Here is a 16,423-nt window from a genome sequence, read left to right on the forward strand (position 1 = left end):
CAGTACACAGTATAATGCGTGCGTATATATATATATATATATATATATATATATATATATACTGTATACAGCATGTATATGTATACTAGCATGTGGTATTCATCAGCTCATGCTTGCAGAGAAGGCAAGCATGAGTTTTCTTTCCAACTTTAACAAGCACATTAGAAATGGGAGTTAAAGCCAGACCTGAATCAATGGAAGATTTGCTCAAGCTTAAATATGTAAAGTTGAGCCGTGGCTTATTTTCGCCGCCAATGCAGAAATCTATACGGCGTTCATTTCCTTAGACATTACCCAGACTATTGACTTAGAAGTGTTCGGTCCAAGGTAGCATAAAGTATGCTTACAGCAGGGTTTATCTTTTACAATTTAGTTGTGCAGTTTTCCTCTGCCAAAATTATTTCACATGCTATATGCCAGCTTACCTTCACTGTCAGGAACTGCTAGCCTTCATTGTGATTAGCATGGGGGTGAATTCAGCGGCATTATTGTAGGATAAACATAGGTGTCACTCCTTTGTACCAGGGCATTAGTAGTAAACTAAACAAGTGAAGATCAGTCTTCTACCCAAGGTAGCAGAGCAATAATTAGTGTAACGAGCGACACCATTTCGTCTCTGTGAAGAGGTCCAGTCAGTGACCTTGGTATTCTTTATGCTATGTCAAAGAGAAAGAAAAACAGCAGTGTCTGGTAAGGAGTAAAACGCCATTTTGGCAGTATCTCCATGATGTAAGGAGCGGGGGGGCATCGTTTATGGAACCTCAGTAGAGACAAATGGATCCATTGGCCTCTGGTTCTATGCTCCACCTGCTCAAGGCTCTGCGGGGCACGACAGCTAATTGGCTCACACCGCTAATGCTGCTAATTGCCATTAACTGTTTCAGCAGATGTGGAACCCGTGCGTGCGCAAGAATACACATGCATACACCGTTACAGACAGTACAGCATCACACCTTTATAAAATTAATCTGCAGTAAACCATGAAGGGTATGGACACACACGCACTCTTTGGAATTTGGATACACAAACATGCACACGCACGCACGCGCGCACGCACGCACGCACGCACGCACGCACGCACGCACGCACGCACGCACGCACGCACGCACGCACGCACGCTCACACACACACACACACATAGTCAAACCAAAGGGCACTGCCAGGCAAACACACACACACACATCTGACCTTACAGACACAATTTCAGACCATTGTCGGAGTAAGCCAAGGCACAAACACCCTGCTCACCCACACATGCAGTCACATCCACTGGCACACACACACACACGCACACACACACACACACACACACACACACACACACACACACACACACACACACACACACACACACACACACATCGACACTCACACGCAAACACACCAAAACACACACACACACACACAATCCCTATTTGCAATCGGTGGCTGTCAATAAGGGCCCTGAGGATAATTGGAGGAAGGCACTCAACCAGCTCTGCTCTGTTATTATGGTCTGGCCATCGATATGGACAGAGGCGGAGCGCTCGTGGAAGACTCATGTGTCTGCAGTGAGAGAACAACAGGAAGACACGGACAGAGAGATCAACAAAGAAGCAGAGCTGGGCCTTCTAGGTGAAGGAAGGGAAATTCCTGGAACCCCCCCGGTCAATTACTACTGGGTTAATAAGACAGAAAATTGCTGTGATAGGGTTGTAATTCAGCAAAATAAAATAAAAACTAACACCCCGGAGAACGACAGTGAGGAAAAGCATATAAGCATATACCAATGAGCACGGCAGTGCATATGGATTGACGATAATAGCAAAAGTGATTTTCCTCATTGATACATTTCCTTAACGACCTTAATTGGGCATAAACGGTCAACTCAACTGAAGTCTCATCTTTGAAAAGAACACGCTAAACGTCGGCTCCCGATGACGTGCATACTGTGTGAGGTGGAGGCCAGCGTTCGGCAGCGCTGAATACCTGCCGGCTTGCCGGCGTCCCTCTTTCTGCGATGCAAAAAACCTTACACAGCTCCGCGGAAAATATAAAGGATTAAAGTGGCAATTCATTTTGTTTGGAGGCCATTTTATTTTGCTCCATACATCTCCCAGTCGCTAATTCCATTTATTTCTACGTATCCCTGCATTGGTTCTCTCATGGTCTCACACTCATTACCCCACCGCTTTCTAGATCTGCATGTCAATTGCATATCAGCGTCCCGTGGGGAGCGTGTCCCCGGCCCACCCAGCCTGCAGGAAGCCTTTCTCATAAGGGGAAGCGTCCATCTACATTGCTTTTGTGTTTGGTTGTGTGTGTGTGTCTGCTGGCGTCTGTGTGTGTGTGTGTGTGTGTGTGCGGTTGCGTGCGTGCGTGCGTGCGTGCGTGCGTGCGTGCGTGCGTGCGTGCGTGCGTGCGTGCGTGCTGATTCAGTGAGAGAAGAGTGAGTAAACACATCGAGAAAATAAAAGAGAAGAGTGAGGTGAGATAGATAATGCAAAAAGGATAAATGGATGAAATATAAAAAGTATGTCAGTATATACATGTTCATACATATTAGGTGGAAAAAGAATCGTAGACGTAGAGGTGTGGAAAGGAAAGAAAATAAGAATAAAAGCATGGGTGCCTGCGTTGTTGGATACGGCCCTGGATATAAGCAGTATTCACTGAACTGAATGCCTCTGAATGAGAGAATAAAACATAACAATGATGATGATTGACAAATAAAAATAATATTTCTTAAGACCATTGATTAACATGTTGCCCTCCACAATTTACAACAAAGAAACAATTAAAAGCAAACGACAACATTAACTTTTGTAAAATTAGTTCTTATTCTTTAGTTAGAGAGGAAACCGAAACAGCACGTCACGATGATATAATGGTTCAAATTGGGAATGAGAAAATCACAATAGTACAACAATAGCAATAATAAAGGGAAACAAATGAGTTATCTCTTTATTTATTTTATTCAGGGGGAATTGTATTTTAGAAATTACACTATTTATTTGTGAAACCGATCGCTGTGAAATTGACCTCCGATTTCTGTCACACGACATCGATGTGCTTCAGTATATATATATATAGAGAGAGAGAGAGAACCGGACACAGTTTGGTATAATCTATACAATGCATAGATTACATTGACTTGAGGGGTGAATTGGCTGTTTAACATGCGTGCCTTCACATCAGATATTCAGAGCAAATTGAATATCTCGGAATATAACAGGCCATAATGAGACAAACCATGGCATCAGGGTTTGAGTTTATGCTGTTGAGTGCGTCTATCCACACTGGGCGCAATATCATCTATCCAGTTTCGTTATTAATTAACCTCTTAGTATTCATGTTTGTTAAGGGGGGCATTGAAATATCATTGGCTGAACACCACTGCATCCAAACACGCATGTTAGCCAGCAAAGGTCCCGTCTGTGTGGGACTGGAGGCCTGACTTCCCTCTTTGAAGCTGCCAGAACGCCCTGCTTTATCTCTGTCTGTTCTCTGTATGCAAGCGCCTTGTTGACCCCTGCCTGCCTTTCAGAGCTCAGCAAACCGTAGATAGACAATATCAGACGTCACATAATCATTTGTATCAAAGCTTTACAAGGTCAATTTAAAAGTAATTATACATCACTTGCAGGTTGCGGTCTTGGAATACATTATAGAAAGGTGTAGTTTTAAGGCCCATTAATTCAGCTAGTTTATCAAACAGCTGTGCTTATCTTCTTCACTATCAATGGAGAGTTAATGGCTGTGTTTCAAAGCCATTGAACATCCCCCAAAAATATGAATTAAATAGCACTCATGTACTCTAATTGCAAATTAGCTGACCTGGCATGCAACCACTGGATCAGAAAGAAGAAAATCAGTTTACGATGCTGGCAGGAACACATTAATACAAAACTGCATTGCTATCGCACTATAGAAGAATGAGAAGAACTGGTAAATCAATAGGATTTTTTAATTTAGTAATGGTAGCTAATGAGGGTTCTTTAAAAATTCCGACATTTTAATCCCTGCCTTTATAAATTCATCGGATCACTGGATCCAGCATTATTTATTGTCCTCAATTTCCTATTAACATGTTAATATTTGAATCTGTACCCAAGGGCAGATGCAACAGAAAGCATTTAAAGTGAAACATGCGTTGTGGAGTAGCATACAACTTACACTTCTTTCAAGACATTTAAAGAGTAAATCCAGCTAGTGAACCTGTTGTATCGAGAGGCATATGGTCTTTACTATTCAATTTGATGCTAGTCACTCAACCTCCATCACATTTGATCACTCAGCTTGGTTTGCACTGGCACAGACCTGAGTGTTACAGGGGGTTTATAATGACACACCTGCCATCTGTAGCTCTATGCTAAATCTAGGAGGCAGAGGCAGAAGAAGCTCCTCTCGCTGTGATCCCATGGCCCATAACCAATTTCAAACCCAGACCCAGGGGGAGCGGCAAACTGAACCTTTAACCGAACCCTGCCCATTCGATTTCACGTTTGTCTCAAGCAGGAAACAACTTAAAGGGTCAGCCATGTTTGGAGAGAGAGTAGGCATCTTCATAACCATTTTGACAAGCTGTGTGCAACCTGGCCTGCTGCATAGGTTGAACAGAAATATATGCATTATTTTAGCCCGTGGCTATGCATAATAAGAAACTCTTGCTGAATATGATTGTGCAAAGTAATTTCCCTTGTGCGTGTGTGTGTGTGTGTGTGTGTGTGTGTGTGTGTGTGTGTGTGTGTCTGTCTGTGTCTGTGTGTCTGTGTGTGTGTGCGTGCGTACCGGCATCTTGTCTCATTATATAAACAAAGCAGATTGTGTAGAAGTAACCTATTTCTCATTAGTGGAGTGAGAAATGCCACAGTTGTGCTTTGGTGCTACATGCGCTCCGTCTACTTAGTTAAAAGCCTGGGGCCAATCCGTGAAAGGTGCTGAAAAAAACATTTCTGTGTTGACCTGGGTCCCTTGTTAAAATGTTCCACTTATTTAAGAAGCAGCTTCTTTATGTTGAGGCACTGAGCTGAGCATACAAATACTGTTTTTGAATGCATATAAAAGAGCATAAGTGAGGTCATGGAAAATAAACATTTCATCAAAACCAAAACATGTTTTCACTTGAACCCATCATCCTAAATTTGTTGAAAAAGTTTAATTAAAATCACAACTTATTCTTAATGAACAATAATGTAAAATGCAGCCAAATGCCATGATTTGCAGACAGGAAGTTATGCTTGTCTGCCAGCTGGAAAAACATTTCAGCCAATCCTATGAAAACATTACTGACCCCTGGCACTTAGCCTTGTGAAACTTTAGGCAACAACCAAAATAGAATGAACTGCCTCAATTGTCCATTAAAGCAGCATACCGAAGCTGAATACTGGCATGGCGTGAGCATATTGATGTTTCACATCTCTGAAGCCAATATGCCAGTTGAACGGTCGTAGCGAGTTGATCGGCCCAAGTTTTATTATGCTGAATCTCATTTCTTGCTCTCTTTTTTTCATTAAGCCTAATGCATTTTTAAAACTTCATTTCATCAGGAGGACAGTGTGCTGAGCATGCACACTGTTCAAACCATCCTAACTCCTCCTACACACATACCATAACTTAGATACAATTATACTATTCGCTGGGAAGGCAGAGTGTGTGTGTGTGTGTGCTTTTGTGTTGCCGCATAAGAGTATGCCTCCCTGAACGATGTCTATGGGTTGAGTTTGTCTGGAGCCCTCTAACAGCACTTCATAACACCACCTCTAGGTGTAGATAGTTAAGTCAGCTTGTTCTTGAATGTTTGTTAGTTATTGCGTCCAGACAGCAGAGTCTCCCTTGTTAAAAACAACTGATAGCAGCATGTTAGTGTTAGAACGTCAGGGGGGGATACAGCAGACATCATTGAGCCTTCCAACATCGCATCGCTCATGTTTTACAAATTTGCCCCTAGCTACCCTTCTGGAATTAGAGGACTTTCCGTCACACAACAGTGAATTTAAAACGATTTGACAGCAAGAATGCCCTAAAGATTCCCGGCATTGTATTTTCTTGGGTAATTTTGGCATTGATACACGATTGTGTGTAATATTTATATTTAGTGTAAAAGAATAGTAGAAGCGTCCACGGTTCTCAGCTGTACAGGCAAGTTTATTGACATGGCTAATAAAAAAATGACAAACTTGGAACTAAATCCATATTACTATATTATTAGGCATCTGTAGTGCAGTGAAATTAAAATATGACATTCAGACATGGTTACAACAACAAGACTCATTGGTGTTCAATGAGGTTTCAAAAGCATACAACACTAAGGCAACACGGTGTAAATTGCCTGCAAATCGCCAGGATTATGACTTTTCATCATTCATTCTCCTAAATCTATGATTTGACTGCAACAGCCTTTATTGACAGTTATCAATCAGAGACCGACCTTCTATCCTTGAAAACATATACCCGGTACTCTTCTTTTATACAATATTGTGCACTCAGTGAAGTAGTTGAAAAACACTTTTTATTAGTTCATGAAAAATCCTGACGAAACTAAAAACAAGATGAATGCCTCTGTGGCTCTGAAACTAAATGGTTTCTTCATAGATAGTTCACATTTTGCACAAGGTAAGGTAAGGTAGGTGTACACCATCCACATCTTTGTGTCACCAAAAATATTTTTAATATTAGTTTAAAACCATTCAATGCCGCCATCGGTTTAGAACTTATGTTAAACTTGTGTGAGTTGAGTAAATATACTCATCTATAAAAAAATAAATAAAACAGGTGACATAAAATGGAATCAGCGCCCTGGCTAGCTTGACTCACTGGGGAACCTGCCCAGCTGACGCTTCTCAAGCTAATCCTGCCAATTAGCAGACAGAGTAGACAGGTCACACAGTACACTTGGGGAAGGTTGGGCTAACATGTGGTCATTTGTTAGGGCGCCTGTGACTGGCAAGAGCCTGGCTAAACCCCTGAACCGCATCCAGCTTGGCTTCATGGTTGTCCATATTCCTCATAACTAGAGAAGTCGTTATGTTTTTTTTCTTGGCCAAAACAAAAGCAACATTTTTGTTTTAAACTCACTCTTTTGTCTCTTGTCATTCCTTACCCGCCCACACCGGGTTTATTTCACTATATTTCTCCTTTTCACTATATATATATATATATATTTATAGCTAGCTAGATTTGTTTTCCGTTTGCATTTCCATTATTGAGCCAGAATGCACTGAAGACTGATGTTTGTGAGGTAATAGAAGTTGGAACCACCACTCAACCTTACATTACATAGATTCTCCGAAAAACATGATGTACTGTCTAACATCGATTCCTCTAGGCAGTTATTTATAGTTTGAAATAGATTTTGGGTCACTTTTGGGCAGCTAAATCACCACACAGTATTAAATGACTGAGCCCCACCATCGTGTTGAGTGCAGAGAGAGATATCAGAGCTGACCTTGGATAAACAGGACCGTGGATAAACAGAGATGCAAAGGACTGATAAGCGTACTTGGCCACACGATAATTTCTTTCAAATTCTGTTGTCCTCCACTTTGTCCCCGGAATGTCCAGGGACAGCAATGAAAGGCCCCTTAAATAACAGCATGGTGGTTGTAGGGGGTGAGGCCAGCATGTCCCATCAGCTTGGGCTAATTGGGCCGAGTTAAAAGTATGGTGTTGGTGTTTGCTGATGCAGTGTGCTAGCACCTTTTAGACATGATGAGAAGCCTTGCTAATTCTTAATTTCTTGCTTCAGTGTCTTTTTTAATGCAGGAGAACCTCCAAATTCAGATCAATCCCACATCTCACTTCCCTGAGCCTCTTACTACTCATCACATACAGAATAACAGGGTCTGGGCTGGCTGCCCTTAACACTCCTATGTTGTTAAGCCCCGGTACAACTCGCCAGACAGCCGCGGATTATCTGATCCGGTGCGGCTGTTGAGAGTATTAGATGAGTTGAAACACTTCAAGGGTCTGCTCTAAAAAAAAAAACTACGCACACATTTCCTCTATATTCGGTTGGATTGGGCAAGGGGTGACGAAGGGCGAAGATGAGGATGATTGAAATTGTTACTTCCAAATGGTGTGAATATTTACTCGGTATTGGTATTTGTTTGCGGAGCACTTTGAACATCGGATGAGAGGAGTTCTGTCGTCAGCCGAAGCAAGCCATAAGAACCCCGTGACCCACAGTTTGGCTCCTGTCACCCGCTGTCCGCGTCCTCCAAACAAAACGTGTTCTTTGCCTGAGATGGGGACTTGTGATTATGACCCTCTCACCCTGGGCTTCAAGCAGCGCTCGCCGGCTCAAACAGTCACCTCGTGCCCGATGCCTCTTGCACGTGGCGGTTCGAACGCCGCTCATACCAGCGGCGGGATTAGCCTACTTTGGTTTGCAACGGAGCAAAAGACTGCAGGGAGCTGACACAAGTGCTATTCCCCCGTCGCTCAGCACCGTGGTGTCAGGAAATGAGAGAAAACGGGAAGCCGCCGCCGTATTCAAACCTCCCCCTTCCCCGTCCTTGTATAGCCCTCCCAGCCCCCCAGACCAGCCCCCCCCCCTGCTAAGCCCCTCTCTGGGCTGAGCCGCAGTTCACTTCGTCTGGACTTGACTTCGCTTGTCGGCTAGTGTCACGAAGAAAAAAACAAGTCTCTCCTTTTGCGATTCAAGGACTTGAACGAGGGTATACTTTCCTCTGCGCAGTGCGAGACAGATCATTAGTAACCCACCACCATGTATCTCTTTTCACCAGAACCCCCTTCTTTCCTTTTACCTTGGCTGGGTCTTTCATGGTATGTGTTCCCCCTGTCTATATCACAGCTCCTCTCTTTATCACTTCCCATCACTGCTCTTTTACATGCCTGCGCTTCTGCTAGAACGCGTCCGACTCTTGGATTCAGATTTTCCCGGAGTCTCTTTGATATGGAAATTAAACGACTCCACTCGATGTCAGAGCAGCTCAAGCACAAACCTAGTGTTAGCAATTTCGGCGTTCCACATCTTAAAAGGTGCTTTTTCTTCACAAAACGTTGGAGAGAGAGGCAGAGGGAGAGAAAGAAAAAATCATTCCTGCACACATGATTTTGGCTTGCCATTTTTGCTGAGCGTTATTGAATTTGATTTGTCCACCTCTCACAAAAGGGAACTTTTTCACATAATCGCCTCAGGGGAAGCAGAATTCGATAAACGTTGTATTTCTGTCAGTTGCTTCGCATGATTTCAGAGGTCAGAATTTCCGCTCGTTCACCACTGCACTGAAAATAATGAGGACGTAATAACATTTATTTGATGACAAATAATTCCAAGGAGCGGGCAGCGAGTGAACAAACAGAGCATGTTGAACCCTTCTGGAGAGGCCAGTGGGACTTGATGGAACTCAAAAAATGTAAAACGGTTGACCAAGGAAACCGCTATGAGACGGGATTCCTAGAGGAAAGAAAAGCCTGGTTAGGCCCGAACACAAGGTCTAACGCAGCACACCGCAGCAGACTGAGAACATCAACATATTGCGGGACTGAAGCTGATAAAGCGGCTCAAGTCAAATGTGAAAGGATGTGAAAAGCATTTGACCCCAACGGGGGAGCCTCGTTGAGGTTAATGAAATTCTAAAATAATGCGCCGAGGACATCGGGGATCCAGTTTAATTTCCCTGTTCAGTTTTAGGGTTGCAGAGAGTAAGACCTGCTGTTCCACTTTACCATGAACCCGGTAACATGCTAGGAACTGACGGAACAAATCATCCAACTATAAATTACACAATGAAAGAGACACATTTATGAGCTGCTTACTGAAAGTTAGGGAAATACATCACATATGTTATGCATTGAAGTGCTCAGGTGAATGCATTCTAATTCATGTTAAAAAGGTAATGTCCTGCAATATGAGTCACCAACGTTGCGTACCTTAAGACTATAACAACCCTGTGAACCCCTGCGTCACAGTCTCCTCTCTAATCTACCAGTTTCTATTCTAGTCTCTTCTTGTGCTTTAGGTGGATGTATGACATTGAATAAGACATAAGCTCTACTTTCACTAAAGAACCAAAGTAAAACACCTTATCTAACTTTATGTTGATAAAGTTTGTTTTCCTGCTGAGTGCTCCTCTGTCTTTCCGGTGATCCAGCAGCCATCGGAACCTGTTTAGGATAGAAAGCGCAGAACGAGATGAGTGCTCGCACTCCCACACACTCACCCATCTTCACCTCGCTTATTTTCATCTGCTTGACAGAAATAATCGGCCTAATTGACCGAAAAACAGACCATAGTCTGATTATCCCCGGCGTTCTGCCTGAAGGGTGGACAACACGCTGCTCCCACTATGCAGCTACTCCTTAAACCCCAACCCCCCCCCCCCCCCCCCCCCGTCTCTCTCTCAGCCCTGACTCACTAATTCACCCCACCTCGCTATCTCCAGGATCACATCCGTCCTCCCTGGGTTCTCTCTCGCCTTCTTCGCGGTGCCTTTGAAATGCAGACTACGCCTCATAACCTCACCTCCTTTGGCTCCCGTCTTGCTATGCTATCCGAAAGCCAACAACCCCCTCCCCCTTCTCCATCCCATCTCATTATGAGACAGTGAGTGCTATTGAGGGAGTGGTCGCTTATTAGGTTTATTTGTATGCATTTATTTGTCTTTTAAATTAATTAGTTGTTAAAGCGTTTTTGGGGCACTGAAAAAAGCTATGGAAATCCAAAGCTTATTTATTAGTATTAATCATGATTTTTGTTTTGTTAAAAAGGCATGGCGCACGTATATTTAATTCTGAGGTGTCTTAATATCACAGTGAACATCACCGTGAATATTGAAGTGAAATTGAAGTGTGTAATTTATAATTGGTTTATTGCCTTAATATCACAGTGAACATCACCGTGAATATTGAAGTGAAATGGCACAATTTACTATTTCAGTTATTTTGGGATTCCACCGCCCTCAGTATAAACAACAAAGTATGACATTACTCGAACAGCAATCCCCATTTGTTTTGGAATTTTTCCAAGCAAATACAATATGTGTTTTCTCCCCTGTGTTTCCTATCAAAAGTGATTATGCAATTTAGACTCGATCCCCAGGAAGACTTTAAATAAGAAAATCTATTCAATTAAAATAGAGATAGTATTATAGTACCCAATATAGTGTGGCCTAAGAAGACAGGATATTGTCTGTGTCCTTCTAACTTGAAGAACTCACTTTCACTCAGGGTCTTTAAAAAACACACAATTTTGTATCATGTCGCATTAAGGCCCCACTCCCGAGATGTAAAACATGTATATATACGTCAAATAACAGAACTACAGCAATGGGAAAAGCTGAAAAAGCAAGAATCACCCCTTTAAAAAGAGTGAATCTGCAGGTTCTGTAGGAGTAAAGCCTCCTGTGAAGACTCCTGCATTTTTTCAAACGTTCCCTGGTGCTATATTTGCAGTTTCAGAAACCACTTGCGCCACAAACCAGGAAATGCCTGGTTTAAAGTCAGTGGTGCGTTGTTCAGATGCTATTTTAAGGGCGCATGCATAATGTTGCTTGTGCACCTCGCGCATACACTTTGCTTCTCTCATCTACCTAGCCACACATTCTTGGGAAATTATTTGGGAAAGAACAGCTGATACAGCGGTAATAAGTTGTACTTTTAAATCAATGCATCTGCAAACACCGTACAGCAAACACATATTTTCTTGACACCGACATCGTGTACATACCAATAACTTTTAGGATTGATGAGTACTGATCGTGAGAAAACATTGTTTTACCGCGAGTGAGTGTTAAAAAGAATGAATGAAGTGTGTGTATGTGTAAAATAATTAATGAATGCGGACACGCGTGTTTGCGTCCATCTGTTTAAACACACGCAAACTAAACACGTAATGCATAATAGCCTACAGTCCATGGCAATGTATATTAACGGGGGGACATATGCATATTAGGAACACAAGTCGATAACGATAATGCATACAATACTGATAAGAAACAATGTTTATAATGTATTGAGTATATCATTAAATAGAACCACAGTTACCGCATATCATACGAGTGTTAAGTTTTCTTTGCCGAAATTTATTTGAGGACTCAGCTTTTCTGAAGTTGTGGAGGAAAACCTTATTCCATGTGTGAAGTAGGCCATATTACTTGGCCATAAACTGAGCCATTTGAAGTTTGAAATTCATGTGCATCTGTCTCATCGGAGACTGCAGACGCGCTGTCAAAATATCAACTCGTCCGATTCAAATGCGCTCATGGCTCTTAAAGGGGATGGGAGCTGGCACTCTCATTGGTTTACTGCACGTTACGCCCAAACCACACCTACGGGAAATTAGACTACTTCAGACCGACCCTTTTTAGATTTGCGCCGGGCGCAAGAGTAATTTTTCGCCTGTAAAATAACAACATCGCCATTGAACCGCCCACAAAGCTACTTGCGCTTGGCGCTTCTCACTTGCGTTTCAGACAGTTAAGATAGGGCCCTTTAAGTGCGAGGCTAGTTGATGATCACTTAACATTCACAGCCCCACAGCTGGGCTTATTTCAAGAGTTGGTAGAGAATGCATCCTACGATGTGTGTCATCCGACCCTCCTTGAACCAAACCATGTTTGTGAGTGAGATCCAAAGTACGCCGGTGGCTCGGCTAGAGTGGAGTTCACATACTGCAAAAGGTTAAAGACATGCAGAACGATAATAATAATAATAATAATAATAATAATAATAATAATAATACATTTTATTTAAAACACCTTTCAGGACATCCAATGTCGCTTCACAGATAAAACAAATAGGTGAAAAAATATCAAAAAAGGAGAAAGATTTCCAAAAATATATCATCCGTATAGCCGTATCATAGTCCATAGGCTAGTCTGAAAAGATAGGTTTTCAGTTCCTTTGTAAACTGCCTTATAACTGACTTATACTGCCTGATGTCATTTGGAAGTGAGTTCCATAGCTTTGGGGCTGTGTGGGAGAACGCTCTCTCTCCCATGGTGCTGAGGTTCATCTTGGGCACCTTGAGCAGACTAGCTGATGAGGGGTTTAGCTCTCCAGGAGGTCGGTGATATAATTGGGAGCAAGGTCATGCAGGGCCTTATACAGTATGTCAACAGCAGGATCTTAAACTTGACTCTTTGGGTAACTAGTGACTAGTGTAGCTGTGCTATATGGCTTGTGGACTTTTTGCCTGTTACTATCCTGGCTGCAGAGTTCTGAATTATTTGGAGGTGGTGGAGTGATTTATGTGGAATGCCAGAGAAGATGGAGTTGCATGATGTGGTTCAATGATGCCAACCCCTGCATTACCATCACTATTTAGGCATTTTGGATATGCCTTTGTAAGTGAAACGTAGGGGAATAAGTCTACATCCAAGAAAAACAGATGTCACACCCCACAAGGTGTACCAGATCAACGATCCAGAAAACAAAGGCATGCTGCCTCGGAACCCTGCCCGCCTTCTACTGTAATGACTGCTCCACATACTAAAACCTCCAGTAGGAGGTCATCGCACATAACCCGTCAACCCTGGCTGGCCATGGAGGATGCAAGCTAGGGTGCCTGACTCCACATTCTGTCCCAGACCGATGCCCAGAAACTGGGGGAACCTGGACATTGCATACTCCCGCCATGATTGACAGTTGGGGGAGGAATCACCCAGCAAACAAGGGTACCCAATCATCTGGTCATAACCATACAAACATGAACAACTTACGAATTCAGGGTTTATTGAGGTAACCAACTATCAATCCATCTTAAAAAATTCATGTCCCTATTGTTTCATGTATTGATAGAGCTCAATCATGGTCATAGTTTTCCCTTTAAGGTATATCTTCAAGCAACCTTTGCTTCGGACTTTCAGACACTCAAATGTGTCAGAATCTGTCGTCGAATGTGTCCCTCTCTTACCTTCTTTATTTCTGCTGCATGCATCTTCACTTCCTCGCCTCTCTTCCTCTCAATATTTCCTCGGTAACCGTCCCCATGGTGACTGAGTTGCAGCAAATCCAGTACATCCTTGAGAAGAAGCAATACCTTTCAGAGGTAGAGAGCGAGACAGGGAGAGAGAAGACCACATGAGAGTGCTGCCAGGACATGCAATGCAAACATATGATGAAAGGATTTGAGAGAAAACGAGGGCAAAGGAGCGGAACATTTCAACCGGAAAAATAAATAGAATGTTGGCTGGAGAAAGGATAACACCGAATGTAGTATAATAAAGATAATATAATAGAGAGGAAGTTAGATGGATAAAATACATCGATTTATGAAATATTTCAAACAATAGCTTTCCTCTGAGGCCCATTCTATAACCTTGTTCCCCAAAATGATATCTTGATAAGAGTGTGTGTGTGTGCGTGCGTGCGTGTGTGTGTGCGCGCGTGCGTGCGTGCGTGCGTGCGTGCGCGCGTGCGTGCGTGCGTGCGTGCGTGCGTGTGTGTGGGGGTGTGTGTGCGTTGGCCCGACTCCCAGACACCGTGGGAGGAATTATGTGCCTTACTTCATGGTGATGTCAAAATGCCATCACATTGTTGAGATTCATCATATCTGTGTTTTATGAGGGGCCGCCTGGGACAGAATTCATACTTGGTCTTACACACACTATTATAATCTCGCATACACTATTATACTCTCTCACATACACTATTAAACTCCTTTTACATGTAAGTATGAGAGTGTATAGTCGTGTATGTAAGAGGGTATAGTAGTGTATGTAAGAGAGTATAGTAGTGTATGTAAGAGGGTATAGTAGTGTATGTAAGAGAGTATAGTAGTATGTGTAAGAGAGTATAGTAGTGTATGTAAGAGTATAGTAGTGTATGTAAGAGAGTATAGTAGTGTATGTAAGAGAGTATAGTAGTGTATGTAAGAGAGTATAGTAGAGTATGTAAGAGAGTATACTAGTGTATGTAAGAGAGTATAGTAGTATGTGTAAGAGAGTATAGTAGTGTATGTAAGAGAGTATAGTAGTATGTGTAAGAGAGTCTAGTAGTGTATGTAAGAGAGTATAGTAGTATGTGTAAGAGAGTATAGTAGTGTATGTAAGAGAGTATAGTAGTGTATGTAAGAGAGTATAGTAGTGTATGTAAGAGAGTATAGTAGTATGTGTAAGAGAGTTTGAATGAAACGGAAGTGAGTTTGAATGAAACGGGAGAGTTTGAATGAAACGGAAGTGAGTTTGAATGAAACGGAAGTGAGTTTGAAATGTTCATAAGAGTCCGCAGAAATCGAATATCAATATTATTTTAGTGTAATTACATTGTGTATAGGCACAAGCCATCTTATACAAAGCAGCCGAAAAATAGAAAACCGAAATGCTACTATGTTTTTTTTTAGAAAACTGCGATTCAGGGTTTGAATTCTGCTATTGTCATCTGATTCATTGAATCCGCTGTGTTTGCCAGGGTCTCACGGTGACATAGAGCCCTCCCACATGTCTGTAAGACCAATACTTCCTTGTTTACAAGCCTTACAAGCCAATGAGGCGATCACTATCAAAACGGTGCGTGTATACTTTGATTGACAGCTACACCAGCAGACAGCAAGGGTCGGGGACGGGCCTTAGATATCCTAATAGCCAATACCTTTCTGACGATATCCAGCATGTCAAACAACGTCTCACGTGTGGTTGAGAAAACAAATGCGCAAGGGGTGTGCGTAAACTAGCAGGCTCTTCCCCTGAGTCGGAGGACCCTGTGACCCTGGCAAACACAGCGGATTCAATGAATCAGACAACAATAGCAGAATTCAAACCCTGAATCGCAGTTTTCTATGAAAAAACATAGTAGCATTTCTGTTTTCTATTTTTCGGCTGCTTTGTATAAGATGGCTTGTGCATATACACAATGTAATTACATTAAAATAATATTGATATTCGATTTCTGCGGACTCTTATGAACATTTCAAACTCACTTCCGTTTCATTCAAACTCACTTCCGTTTCATTCAAACTCACTTCCGTTTCATTCAAACTCACTTCCGTTTCATTCAAACTATTAAATTCCTTTTACATGTAAGTATGAGAGTGTATAGTCGTGTATGTGAGAGAGTATAGTAGTGTATGTGAGAGAGAATAGTAGTGTATGTAAGAGAGTATAGTAGTGTATGTAAGAGTATAGTAGTATGTGTAAGAGAGTTTGAATGAAACGGAAGTGAGTTTGAATGAAACGGAAGTGAGTTTGAATGAAACGGAAGTGAGTTTGAAATGTTCATAAGAGTCCGCAGAAATCGAATATCAATATTATTTTAGTGTAATTACATTGTGTATATGCACAAGCCATCTTATACAAAGCAGCCGAAAAATAGAAAACCGAAATGCTACTATGTTTTTTTTTAGAAAACTGCGATTCAGGGTTTGAATTCTGCTATTGTTGTCTGATTCATTGAATCCGCTGTGTTTGCCAGGGTCTCACGGTGACTTATGCCGCTTTTCCACCGCACATGTAGCTCGACTCGACACGACACAACTCGACAC

The 16,423-nt window shown here is 42.2% G+C and overlaps 1 long non-coding RNA gene across 1 annotated transcript in view; it reads right to left on the reverse strand.

Annotated features, from left to right (window-relative positions):
* LOC130390668 (uncharacterized) overlaps positions 1 to 14,045 on the reverse strand; it is a 26,432-nt gene extending 12,387 nt beyond the window's left edge. The window contains exon 1 of the long non-coding RNA XR_008896797.1: positions 13,859 to 14,045. This is a non-coding gene — a long non-coding RNA (uncharacterized LOC130390668). The remainder of the gene's footprint in view (positions 1 to 13,858) is intronic.
* Between the last annotated feature and the right edge of the window lie 2,378 nt (positions 14,046 to 16,423).

This window comes from Gadus chalcogrammus, chromosome 10 (genome assembly GCF_026213295.1).
Source record: "Gadus chalcogrammus isolate NIFS_2021 chromosome 10, NIFS_Gcha_1.0, whole genome shotgun sequence".
NCBI lineage: Eukaryota > Metazoa > Chordata > Actinopteri > Gadiformes > Gadidae > Gadus > Gadus chalcogrammus.